This window comes from Pectinophora gossypiella, chromosome 12, assembly GCF_024362695.1.
Source record: "Pectinophora gossypiella chromosome 12, ilPecGoss1.1, whole genome shotgun sequence".
In the NCBI taxonomy this organism is placed as follows: Eukaryota; Metazoa; Arthropoda; class Insecta; order Lepidoptera; family Gelechiidae; genus Pectinophora; species Pectinophora gossypiella.
The window spans coordinates 8,877,128-8,878,732 of record NC_065415.1 but is presented as its reverse complement, the minus strand read 5'-3'; the positions used below and the strand labels follow the sequence as shown (position 1 = coordinate 8,878,732).

The window sequence follows — 1,605 nt, the reverse complement described above, 5'->3', positions numbered from 1 at the left end:
AACAAAATTTTACATTAAGTACTCACAGAACAATTAAACGTCCTTGAAAGTATAGAATGCCTACTCAAAAGGTAAGTATGGATAAGGGTAGTCAGACAAGTCAGGGGTACAGACATCCGAGCTTTATAATAATATAGTAATAACGTGAGGTGGTGTGCCGTATCGCCGTTTGTAATGGTCGATAGCCAATCGTCTTTGTATTTAACTGAAGCCTAAAATTCCGAAAAAGATATCTTGATTAACTAATAAACGATACCACGGCTATTTAATCAATTGGTACATTTCATCACAGCCTCCGTGGTCTAGTGGTTAGAGCGTAAGGCTCACGATCTGGAGGTCCGGGTTCGATTCCCGATGGGGACATTGTCGAAATCACTTTGTGAGACTGTCCTTTGTTTGGTAAGGACTTTTCAGGCTTGAATCACCTGATTGTCCGAAAAAGTAAGATGATTCCGTGCTTCGGAGGGCACGTTAAGCCGTTGGTCCCGGCTATTAGCCGTAAAAAACACCTCCACCAACCCGCATTGGAGCAGCGTGGTGGAGTATGCTCCATACCCCCTCCGGTTGATTGAGGGGAGGCCTGTGCCCAGCAGTGGGACGTATATAGGCTGTTTACGTACGTACATTTCATCAAAGCTTCTTAAGCATTATATTTTTGGAATCAAATGTAAAAAAAATAATAAAATGTAATAAGTTTATTAAACGTGTTTATTTAACACTTAGTAACTAACTTTTGGTTGTTGCAATAAAATTATTTCATAAATTGCGATGACTTTTCATCCGTGCCTGTTCCTGACGCGGTCGATGATCTCCTTGCCGGTGCCTATGGCTCCAATCACTCCTATGGCGGTTTTCTGTGGAACACATAATAAAGGTTAGTATAAAATTTATTATCAAACTAAACCCTGAGGTCTAAGTTGCTCTAATTCTGAATCTTAAAGTCAAGAAAGCTGCACTAACAATGACAGTGCGATTACTGGGAGAGGAGCCATATTAGTACTTGTACAGTAGTAAAAATAATGGCATTGAGATTGCCTTCAATGACAATTTTATTAATAATGTGCTTCTTGGGTTGATTAAAGACCAGGTTTACTTAAAGAGTAAGGGAAATATAGTCGTTAAAAACAGATACTCACAGCGCCCTTCAGTAGTCCCTTGGCCCCCGCTGGTTGCGGCTCCGGCGCGGCTTGAGATCCGCCCATGATCATGGCCAGTACGGCCAACACCACTACCATCAGGCTGAAGCACTTCATGTTGATGTGGAGGGGGATTGGAGACTAGACACGACGTGGCTACGAGCAATGCTGCTTGAATGATACGTTCTGGCTGTAAACACCAGTTTTTATACTACAAAGCCCCATAGGGAAAATAAAGCCAATAACGTCTTAAGGATTTTCCAACTAATAACTCGGTAAATGCGCGCTATTCTTACTCAATACGAGCAGCATGAATTTTTTAAGTGTATGAAGGAAATTAGCAGGAAACTAGGATTGTGACCACAACAAAGCGACGTATATCACGTCACAGTTAATTAGTTCCCCAATAATTGTCATATACCTACGTTATATTTCACCGTAATATTAAAAAAAAAACCCACGTGATTAT

At 40.9% G+C, this 1,605-nt stretch overlaps 1 long non-coding RNA gene across 1 annotated transcript; it reads right to left on the bottom strand.

The window, feature by feature from the left end:
- Positions 1 to 690: 690 nt before the first annotated feature.
- LOC126371380 (uncharacterized) lies at positions 691 to 1,311 on the bottom strand. Its single transcript, XR_007567004.1, has 2 exons — positions 1,137 to 1,311; positions 691 to 854 (listed from the first exon to the last, which is right to left on the bottom strand). It is a non-coding gene; the product is annotated as an uncharacterized LOC126371380 (long non-coding RNA).
- Positions 1,312 to 1,605: the final 294 nt, after the last annotated feature.